The sequence below is a fragment of the Homarus americanus genome, unplaced genomic scaffold (assembly GCF_018991925.1).
Source record: "Homarus americanus isolate GMGI-L3 unplaced genomic scaffold, GMGI_Hamer_2.0 scaffold32929, whole genome shotgun sequence".
NCBI classification, from domain to species: domain Eukaryota; kingdom Metazoa; phylum Arthropoda; class Malacostraca; order Decapoda; family Nephropidae; genus Homarus; species Homarus americanus.
Window position 1 is genome coordinate 7,424,738 of NW_024737097.1, and position 11,552 is coordinate 7,436,289.

Consider the following 11,552-nt stretch of genomic DNA (forward strand, 5'->3'; position numbering starts at 1 on the left):
TTTCTCCCTATGGTTCCCTGCCAAATGTCAGTATCTCTGTAAACTTTGGCATTGAAGTCACCTTGGAGCACAACCTTATCTTATCTAGGGATAGAGGTTAGCACTCTGTCAAGGTCGGCATAAAAGGCCTCCTCGATGTCATCCTCTACATCCCGTGTTGGGGCGTATGCACTGAGGAAGAAGGCATGCCGTGAGTGATTCTGTGGGACTCGGAGCGTCATGAGGCGCTCTTTGATCCCTAGAGGCCTTTCAGTTAGCTTATATAGGATGCAATGGCGGATGGCAAGGCCAACTCCATAAATACAGTTTCTCTCCGCAGCTGGCTTAGCCTTCCAGAAGAAGGCATAGCCAGACCCGCATTCTGTGAGTCGACTAATGGCTGCTATGTCGATGTTTTACCTTGTCTGTTCTTCTGCCACATGGGCTGTTCTTCTTTCAGGATGTTCATTTGTACCAGTATCCAGAAGGGTTGTATAGGTTGTGTAATGATTGCTTAATTATCAGACCACATCTTTCAATCAGAGAATTACATCACATATAACATTTAGTATAGGCCCACGTGGTAACAAACATACCAAGTCGACACACTCTACAGTCCCAAGAGACCTGACCCCGACCACTAAGGGAACCACACCTGACCAAGACCCACCCGGGCGGTAATAATTAGAAAGCACTACTGACCTGCGACATGACCACACCTGGGCAAACAGCTGTCCAGACCTGACCCAAGGGAGATCAAGATCACAAGGGAACCAGAATTCTCACCGCCACTCGATCAGCTCAACCCGGCGTCGTGACCTTGTTAATTCAAGGACCAGCTAATCAGCCAGCACTCTTGTTGACCTAACAACCCGGTCAAGACACACCCAGTTCAGTAGGAGAGGTCATCCGCCGGCTCCTCCTCCAATATATAGGGGCTGGAGCTCCTCTCATGAGAGAGAGTCTTATAACCGAGGAGGGCCAGCAACGATGTCCCCAGTCCCGCTCATCAAAGAAGTCACTCACTAAGGGCAACGAGGTCTCAGCCGGGTACATGGACAGAATGCTGTCAACTCAACCACAGATTTTTGATTCGGGGTTATTGTAATGACGAATCATCCAACAATGGGTAAACTGTCCTTTTGATGAGAGAATATAGGAGGCTTATGGATAGAGCCGTCAATTACACACCTACCATGTTAGGTATACAGTCTGGGACTGACTTGGACACCGGTCACATAATGTTATGTCAATGTCAACAGATCACTGGAGCAGAGAGGTGATCTGAATGTCAGTTGCTATGTGACAGGAAATGATCAGCTGTGACTCGTTGCCCTTTTTCTATTTAAGTCAGGTAATGTAGTAATGTATATCAAAATTACTATATGTAATTAGCTCACATTTACAGGTAGATAAGCGTTAACTGTCTATATGTTGACAGAGGTCTAATACACACACACACACACACACACACACACACACACAGTACTACTACTACTACTACTACTACTACTACTCACAATCGAGTATGACGATCATCCAGCTATGATAAATTTAAGGATGTCACCTTCGTTGGTGACCTCTGAGGTTACTAGAGAGGCCGATAGGGGACCAGCAAGGTCGTCCACAAATGTTGCACGTGTAAAGGGTTACATCTACTGTGGGACGGACGGCTAAAGGGTCTTTCCAGGCGTTGGCCCCAGTAAGGGCTGTAAAGAGCAGGTAGGTTATCCGCCGCTAGTTTGCCTGTTCGCGGCCCCACTAGAGGGGGGGAGGGGGAGACGAAGGTGAGAAGGTCGCTACTGCCTCGTCGCACGGGAGACACGATCCAGCCTTCACCACAGCTGTTACTTCTCCCCGCTGTTCGATTCCAACTCTGGTTGTGTACTCCTCTGAGGTTCCTGGGGCTCGTGGGCTGATTCCCCAGTCCTTCACTATTCGGCTGTCAACTCCGGTCACCTACTCCAGCTACTGCCACGGCTGCCACGTGACCACAACTTCCTCCACGCCCGATCCACCGTCCGTGGCCTGGCGTCCCTCTTTTGTGGCAAGACATCGCCCACCAACGCAGGCGCCAAGTGAGGAAGCTGCCCTGGACCTTCCCCCTGAGAGTGGACCACCGCGTTACCAGAACACTCTACAGGGCTAGTTAGAAGGAAGATTCATCTGCAACCGTAGGAAATACCTGTTTTTGTTTTATTGATTATTTTATTTTAAGTAATTGTTTGACTCCAGTGCTGTTTATTTAATATTTGTGTGGGTGGAGCCGGAGCTAACTTTTGTGAATATTTTCTTAGTAAAGAGATGTCAATCTCTAACGGTCGTTCATTGACCCTTGGAAACCCATGGTTCTTGACTTTCATTTTTATAAGATCCTGATTAGGCTGGCAAGGGATTTATATCCTACAGGCCAGGCCTTTACAGCACTTTTCTGCCTCGGTATGCAGTCGGGCTAACTCGAAAGTACTGACATCTTCTCGTGTGGTGCTCCTCCAACCGTTACGGTGTGGAGTAATCGTCTCCCAGGTGAGGGTGTCAATTTGGCAGTTTTTCAGGTTTGTCTCAAGACAATTATTATACCTTTTTAGTTGCTGCCAGTGTTACGTTTACTATTCCTTAGGTGTCTGTAAAGTGGCTGCTTTGGCAGTCTACTGTCGTCCATGCAGGTAACATGGCCAGTCCAACGTAGTTGTTCATTGATAAGGGTAGCCTCGATGCTCCTACAGTTGGTGTCAGCGAGAATACTGGCATTTGTTCTGTTGTCTTCATATCGAAATCGAAGGATGGAACATAGACTACTTTGTGAAAGTTTTTAAGTGCCTTGAGGTGCCTCCTGTATGTGACCCTTGTTTTGCTGCCAAATAGCAGGTTTGGGAGGAACAATGATTAATATACATGCAACTTTGTAGATAATTTCAACTCCCTACAGCTGAAGATACGGGTACGAAGTCTGCCAAAGGCTTGAGATGCACATATGATCAAATGTTGAATCTCTTCATCGATGTCCGCGGTGCTGGACAGGTGGGAGCCGAGATACTGAAAGTTGGTAACATTAGTGAGGGTAATACCGTTGAGGTGGATGGATGGCGGAGGTGTGGCTAAAACAGGGACAGGCTGAAAGAGAATCTGAGTCTTACATTCATTCACTTCGAGTCCGAAGTGTATATACGCATCTGCGTGGGTGTTCAGGATCTCCTGTAGGTCGCGTCCAGTGTGAGCGACAAAGGAAAGGTCGTCTGCATACCGAAGTTCAGCAAAGGAAGCTGCCGACACCTTTGTTCCTGCCTGAAGTCGTCTTATGTTGAAAAGACCCTTCATCCGGAGCTGCATGTGTCATCCCACCGGCTAAATTGGCACTGGCACGAGTAAAGAAGGCAGCCAAGAAAATGAAAAAGAGAGTTGGTGCCAGAACACATCCGTGTTTTACCCCCATTTGGATGGGGAAGGACTCAGACTGGGTGCCAATGTGGAGGACACTGCCGTTCATGCCATCATGGAGTTGCCTCACAATGGCAATGAATTTTGGTAGGTTCGCCAGAGGGCTTCCCTGTTGATCGAGTCGAAGGCCTTGGTTAGGTCGGTGAAGGCCATGTACAGGTCAAGACGTTGTTCTCTGCACTTTTTCTGTATCTGGCGGGCAGGAAAGATCATGTCAGTGGTGCCACGTGATGGTCTAAAACCATATTGAAATTCTGGGAGAAAGCTTTCAATCTCAGGAAGAAGTCTGTTTAGGAGGACTCGGATAATAATCTTGCCAGCTCTGGACAGCAGCGAGATCCCTCGGTAGTTGCCACAGTCTGGCGGTCTTCCTTGTTTTTATAAATATTGACTATCTTGGGGGATGTACTCATTTTCCCATATATTCTTCAGGAAAGAGTGTAGATGGCTGGTAAGCAGAGGTCCTCCTGCTCTATACACCTCAGGCGGGATTCAATCAGGCCCTGCGGGTTTGTTATTCTTCTTTTGTTTGATGGAAGTAGCTACCTCATCCAGGGATGGAGGATAGCTGAGGTGGGTCAGCTCTGGATGCTGAGGGACCTGCTGGGTAGTCAGGACATCCACATTTATACTCTAAATGAATCCAAACTACAGCTATACATATTAGGATGTTTGGACTAGACCTTCTGTATAAAGCTGAGATACAGCAGCGCTTCCTGCCACCCTGGCTGACAGTTATATTAGACATCACAACACCCATGTACCCTCCTAAACGACTAACCACACATACCTGTAATCCTTATAAGAACACAATGCCAAATTGAGAGCTTTTGAACGCATACTTAACATACAGACTGCAAATAACATCACACAGACCATCTATACTGATGAATCTCTTAATACTGTCTGGGGAATGGCTGGAAGAGCAGTCATTGTGACTCAGCCTAACGGTAATGTAATAAAGAAAGGAGCTAGAATAATTAGTAACTGGGCATCCACTCTACAAACTGATCTTTTTGCCATACTCACAGCCCTGAAACTTGTTGAAGACACTGCCACTAACAGTCTCATCATCACTGACTCCTCATCATCACTACCCTAAACTCAAATTGCCACTTACTTGTCTCTGAAGCCAGAGACAAACGTGCTGTGGTTTCCTTCTCAACTGGGGATCAGTCAACATATTTAAATTCTACTTAAATTCGCGTCCAACAATAACAATGTTGAATACAATCGAGGACTGTCCAACAGAACCTTAAGAAATTTAATCAGGAGAGAACTTGATGAATTTGAGCAAGTAGAAAATTGCAAACAAGCACTAAAGTATTTCCACCGAACCTGACCTGTAAGCCACGCCCCTCGTCTATAGCTACAATTAGCTGATTGGTTTATAGAAAATGTTCGTGTAGCTGTCCAATTGTTCAAACTAAATATATTCACACTTGGTAAACATACCCGTTATTCTCTAAAATAATGTTAAATATCTGGATTATCAAAATGCAAATGATATCAAGGCATTAGTACTTCAGAGAGGATGTTGGAAAATTTTAATATTTATCATAAAAGTTCAAAGTCAAAGATGAAATCCGCTCTTGAATGAAGTCTTTTCATTATTTCTTTGTTTTGTAGAAAACATAAAACAAACAGAAACAAATGACACCAAAGATATAGCACAATAGGTAATGAACTAAAGATTGTATGGTTGGATATATCCCAAATCATTTATATAACTGATAACACAAGATGTAAATATGTGCAGATGTGCAGTCCTGGGAGAGGTAAGACGTTCAGGGGAACAGCCACTGAGCTTGGTGGGAATTCCGTCCATCTCGACGCACAACAGCCAGTTGCCGTCAACTCAAAACTGTCAACAGATGTCAGTGCTATGGTACTTAACCAACAAAAAACATTTCTCACACCCACGAGCAGATTATTAGATACTTTATCCACTAACTTGGCAGCTCCCCATCTTAGATACTGCGTTGTGATAAGATTTAAGTGCGTGGTTTGATAAGGCTGACAGGGATAGAAACTTTAAACCTGGTGAGGTGTTAGTTCTGTTAGTGTTGCAAGGAGATCCACTGAAGGCAAGGTTTAGTTGTCCATGGATGGTTGAAAAGAAGATCAGTGATGTGAATTATGTAGTTAACACCCCAGACAGACGCAAGAAAAACCTGTTTTGTCACATAAATTTGATGATGAAATATGATAAAAGACACACACACACACACACACACACACACACACACACACACACACACACGTGTGAAAAAGGTAAAATTAATACATACTCAGAAAAACTAAGACGAAACACTAAAAAACAGGCAACACAATACCAACAACAAATACCCAGACAAAATAATCAAACAAAATACCCGAGGAAAATACATAACAAAATATCTAAACACAATACTCCACAACAATAACCATAAAAACCCCTAAAGAGATGAATATTTTCTCCGGATAGATAAGTATTTTAGCCTTAAGACTGAACGAAAGTCTTACTCCAAAGGGTAAATGATCGAACAAAAGTCTGATTGGAAGGAAAGAAAAACTCATTTGACCCCGAGCTCTCATGTGACCCGTCCAGTCCTTGTAAACATTAAGGTAAACATCCGTATTGACGTAAGCGGCGATTGTCATGACAGCTCTCCTTCAACATGGTTCTTCAAAGTTAGCTTAGGTTAGGTTAGGTTAGGTTAAGTTAGGTTAGGTTAGGATTCACATTGAACCATTGTGATTATAATAATAGTAATAATAATAATAATAATAATAATAATAATAATAATAATAATAATAATAATAATAATAATAATAATAATAATAATAATAATAATAATAATATTAATAAAAAATTAATAATAATAATATTAATAAAAAATTAATAATAATAATATTAATGAAAAAAAAAAAATAATAATAATAATAATAATAATAATGATAATAATAATAATAATAATAATAATAATAATAATAATAATAATAATAAAACTAATAATACTAATAATAATAATAATAATAATAATAATAATAATAATAATAATAATAATAATAACAAAAAATAAATAAATAAATAATAATAATAATAATAATAATAATAATAATAATAATAATAATAATAATAATAATAATAATAATAATAATAATAATAATCACTACTTTCTTCCTTCTTCATGTTCCCGCGGAGTTGTTTTTATTCAATCCTATTAATTTCTTTCGTCGAAGGAATCAGTTCGAGTGAGTGTGTCGAGTAAAACGATTCGGATCACCGCGTAATTGGACATTTACAACATCGAGGGCATTTCTTGTGTCTGTGTTTTGTGCCCCTGTTGGAGTAATGTATGTCGGGGATGTGTGTGTGTGTGTGTGTGTGTGTGTGTGTGTGTGTGTGTGTGTGTGTGTGTGTGTGTGTGTGTGTGTATTCACCCAAGGACCTTTCACTTGGATAAGATAATGTTCTTCTCTATGTCTCTTTTTCTTTCGTTTTTTCTGTCTGTCTGTCTGTTTCTCTTTCTCTCTGTCGATGTCTGCTTGACTGTCTCTCTTTCTCCCTTTTCTTATTTTTCTCATTCTCGGTCATTGTCTTGTCTCTCCCTACATCTTTAAATGATTCTCTCTCTCTTGTTTCTGTTTCTCTCTCTTACTTGTTTCTTTCTCCTTTTTTCTCTCTCTCTCTCTCTCTACTTCAATAAACCTCACCCACAAGGAGGCTTCAATGTTTACTCTAAAAACTCCCCAGAAAACACAATACATCATCTGTTCTTAATCTTCCGCCTCACTGAGTAAATTACACCATCAGAGAGGACCACTACTTCTATTAAGTTCAACACGAATATTTAATGACTCTTGTCAATAGAGTGGGAGATGTAAGTCAGTTTTTCAGTTTTGTTTTTTCTGCATTAAAAGACAGAGTGGATATTATTCTCAAAGATCTGCGAGACAAGGGAATAAGCTGGATTCATTTACCTGGTGACTCCTGCTTAGTATAGTTACAGTATATATCTCAAATACACTTTGTTGAAATGGTAGTGATTTTCGTCCTAGTTATCAATTTATTTATTTAATTTATTATTCATGTAATCGGGGATGACAGCAGAGGTACAAGTAAAAATTTAAATACAGTTATGGGTTAAATACAGGTACATGATAGGTATTGCTGAGAGTACAGGTAGATATATAAATACAGGCTAAAATAAAGGCGTAGGTCCACGTTTTAACACAAGTCCATTTCCTATTACACAGATTCATTCCGTTTTCATCAACATAGATTCATTACATTCTAATTTATTTCATGAGGTGGTATTCTGTTTGAGAGACCGACGGGAGACGATCTCTCTCAGCGACGCATCTTTTCTGAGAATTGTTGATCCATAAACCAGGTCTCAGCTCATAGTGTCTATACTTATGTCGTAAATATTTTCATCATAATGTCAACCTCGCACTCAAGGGCTGGTGGTGAGATTCGACTGTGAGGATAACAAGGAGAGGCAGCCAGCGGTGTGAGGGAGGGGCAGATGTGGTGTTTTTAGTGTTGTATTATCACCCAGTAATGTACAATTAAAGATTCGAATACTCAGGAGAAAATTCATGAGATTTAAGTCAATTCGAGACTTCAAGTGGAATTTATAGTTTTATGTCAATTACTAAACAATAATTTATTGGATTAAGTTTATGAAACGAAAAAAAATATTATAAATATTAAGTATATGATATGCCCCGGTGTAGGTTAGGTTAGGTTAGGTTAGGTTAGGTTAGGTTTTAAGAGAACAGACTGACGGACGGACGGGGAAAAACCTGAGGACCTGCCGAGCGAGACCTGAAGACCGGCCCACTTTGATCGAGATGTGAAAAGGACTGTATCCAAGACCTACTTAACATAATAACTTCACCACATATGTCCTAGTGATGGTGGCCAACCCTTCCATTCCGTCCTGGGTGGTGGGCGACACTTCCATTCCGTCCGGGGTGGTGGCCGACCCTTCCATCCAGTCCTGGATGGTGGGCAACCCTTCCATCCCGTTCTGGGTGGTGGGTGACCCTTCCATCCCGTCCTGGGTGGTGGCCGACCCTTTCATCCGGTCCTGTGTGGTGGGCGACCCTTACATTCAGTCTTGGGTGGTGGGCTACCCTTCCATTCAGTCTTGGGTGGTGGGCTTCCCTTCCATCCAGTCTTGGGTGGTGGGCTACCCTTCCATCCAGTCCTGGGTGGTTAGGATTAACACACCACCTCGAAGTCTTGGAAGTAGAGAAAACAATGATAAATATTAATGTTTCCCCTAAAGATTTTCCCCGCCCCCATTAGTGCCAATAACTTCATTTTGCCTCATGTAAGTAATGATATTAACTTTAAAACAATATCAGTAGTAATATTGACTAAATTTTACCTCATATAAGTAATATTATTAACTTCTAATATCTAGTGTAATATTAACTTCAGCTCCAGGATCATTAGCCCAACAAAAAAAAAATATCGAGAATTACTGGTTTGTTATTTTTCTGCAAAAGAAGCGAGCGGATCGAACATTTAACCAAGGTCTTATATTTCTGCTGGAGACGGAGGCGACGATTACACTCTAGACTCTGCCTCTTATTGACGAGTCGGGGAGTTTTATTTTGACTTCTCAGATAAAGACGTAATAATTCAGGCACAAGTGTGGACTACAAGTACAGGTGTGGATAAAGTTATAGGAGATGTGGATATTGGTACTGTACATTTGAAGTTAATTTGGTAATTTAATTGGGTAGAACAGTGTAGGTACAGTAAAAATAAAGATACAGGTACAGATGTAGAAACATGTAAAGGTGTAGATACTGTACAAGCACAGGCGAAGTGGATATAAGAACATAAGAACATAAGAATGGAGGAAACTGCAGCGGGCCTATTGGCCCATACTGGGCAGTCCCGTATACACCCAACCCCTATTGCTCATATAAACATCCAACCTATGTTTGAAGCTATTCAGCTCATTCGAGTTAATAATGATATTTGGTAACTTGATCCATTCATCCACTACTCTGTTTCCAAACCAGTGTTTACCTATTTCACGCCTAAATCTAAATTTGTCTAATTTAAAAGCATTGTTACGAGTTCGCTCCTGGTTGGATAGTTTGAGTACCTTTGTAATGTCCCCTTTGTTTAGCCCTGACTTCCACTTATACACCTCTATCAGGTCGCCCATCGCTCTACGTCTCTTGCGGGAGTGCAAATTAAGATGCTTTAACCTGTCTCTATACTCAAGGTTCCTAATGCCCGGGATTAGTCTTGTCATTCTCCTCTGAATTCTTTCCAATGATTCTATATCCATCCTGTAATACAGTGACCAGAACTGAACTGCGTAATCCAGGTGTGGTCTCACAAGCGCAAGATACAGTTTTAGGATGACCTCGCTAGTCTTGTAACCAACACTCCTTTGTATGAACCCAAGTACTTTATTAGCCTTGTTACGAGCAAAAACACATTGTATACTTGGCTTAAGGTTCCTACTTATCATTACTCCTAAATCTCTCTCGCAGTCGGATTTCTCTATGGCATCGTTGTTCATCTGGTATCTGGTTTCCCTGTTTACATCTCCTATACTGAGTACTTTACATTTGTCCACGTTGAATTTCATCTGCCATTTTTCAGACCATTCGAAAAATTTGTTTAGATCTTCCTGTAGTTTTGCTGAGTCCTCGTCAGATTTAATAACACGTCCTATTTTAGTGTCATCAGCAAATTTACTTATGTTGCTGTCTATGCCGATATCTATGTCGTTTATGTATATAATAAATAATAATGGTCCAAGTACTGAGCCTTGGGGAACTCCACTTGTGACGTTGCTCCAATGCAATAGAAGAAAATGATCTTATAATTAGACGTCTTATTCGAATATGATAATAGATTAGGGGTAGGAATGTCGAGTGCGGAAATACAATAATACCCGATTTTTTTTGGACACGAGACCAGCCGCCCATACTGAACAGTTCATAAGGATACACTGAGCATCGGCGTTGAGCCAGCCCAGGCGGCGGAGTGTTTTGAAATACGTCAATATGATTGGCTGCTTGCAGCCTGGTATGAGACGTCACCTCCACATTACCGCCGAGAAGACAAAGTAATGCACGCATAGTCGCCAAATTATCTACCAAACAAAGGTCATGCACAAGAAATGATCATCATCAGAACTCACTGATGAAAATAGAGTAAGAAAATAAACAACACAACAAATAACTCGTCTGTGGTTCAGTTGTCAATATTAACCCAATTTTCTCAACATTTATTTTATTTGAGGTTGCTTAAGAATCATGGAAAAATTATTTTATTTCTTTTATGGGGGTAAATATTCGTCCACTGGCCGTCCTCAGGTTTTGGTATGAGAATATTTTTTCTTTGTATTGTTTGGTGTTTTACTAAAATCTGACCCTCATTTCTTGTGCAAATTAGCATTTTGGGGGGCAAAAAATTTTACATTTTCAATTTAACAAGAAACGCTAATTTGCCCAAAAAAAATGGAAGTCAGATTTGAGTAAAACACACCAAAAAAATTTTATACTCATACCAAAGGAACCAACCTACATTAGTTTAGGTGCAGATATTGATAAATGTACAATGACTTGAGTTGGATTTATATACAACACAGGTCCGGTACAGTAACAGGTACAGCGACTTGACGAATCTTTACGCATATGTAACCATACACGTAGAGTCACCAATACAAGTACAGGTAAAGATACAGGTACAGGTAGAGATACAAGTACAGGTAGAGATACAATTGCAGGTAGAGATACAGGTACAGGTACAGGTAAAGATACAGGAACAGGTAAAGACACAGGTACAGTTAATATACAAATACAGGTACAGGTAGTAGGTATTAGGCAGCTACCAAACAGGGAGGTACTTCCGCCTGGGAAGATATTGGAAGCATAATGTGTTGTCTAATGGTAGACCCTGCTGCCATATGGCATCACAAAAATTATGACCAAGTCCCAGGTTGCTGATCTGACTTTCTGCCTCATTTACACACAATTGCAGGGTCTCAATTGTTTCTCTTACTATTGACAACACAACATATATACTGTATATTGTTTCTCACTAATTTTTTTTCAATTTGTATTTCTTTATCTTTATTATTATTATTATTATTATTATTATTATT